Source organism: Periophthalmus magnuspinnatus, chromosome 14 (assembly GCF_009829125.3).
Source record: "Periophthalmus magnuspinnatus isolate fPerMag1 chromosome 14, fPerMag1.2.pri, whole genome shotgun sequence".
Taxonomy (NCBI): domain Eukaryota; kingdom Metazoa; phylum Chordata; class Actinopteri; order Gobiiformes; family Gobiidae; genus Periophthalmus; species Periophthalmus magnuspinnatus.
Genome location: NC_047139.1, coordinates 3098067 through 3098761, shown reverse-complemented (window position 1 = coordinate 3098761; position 695 = coordinate 3098067).

The window sequence follows — 695 nt, the reverse complement described above, 5'->3', positions numbered from 1 at the left end:
AAACACAAACTGTGCTGTTTATTGTTTCTAAGGTTTGTGAATGTGATATAAACATTACTTTTCACGGCGTAACTAAACACGAAGAAAGATTTTGTTCAGTTCATTTATGGCATTAAATATAAAATAACATGCTAAAATGCTAACAATGCTAACATGTGTGTGCAGATCCAGAGGCTGAATAAACCCCAGAGCCTCTGTGTCAGACGTCATCACATCTGAACAACTGCAGCAGCTCCTTCACACAATGGCACCACCAACAGGATGAATGGAGTAGGATCCTGTTCGTGACGCCATTCTGACATTTAACTCAGTTCTAACATGACTTCAGAATTAACAGAAAAGAACACCAGGTTTCAGAACATTCTAAAGGACTATCCAAGGGTATGGTGTGTTCTAACAGACACACACACACACACACACACACACACACACATAGACCTGAACAGACAAGCCCCGGAGCTGGGGCTATTCTGGGAAGAAGGGAGGGGAGCAACGAAGGAAGGCACTTAAATAAAAAAAACAAAAAAAAAACAATGAAAAACACCACACGCAAATAAACAGTGCACTGCAAATGAAAAGAATTACCACCACCAGAAGAACCAACACAACACCAGACCGGACACTCAGCTCCTGAAAACAGACATAATATTAAAATTGCCAAATACAATTGTGATCCGTTATCTTCATGAGTTGCA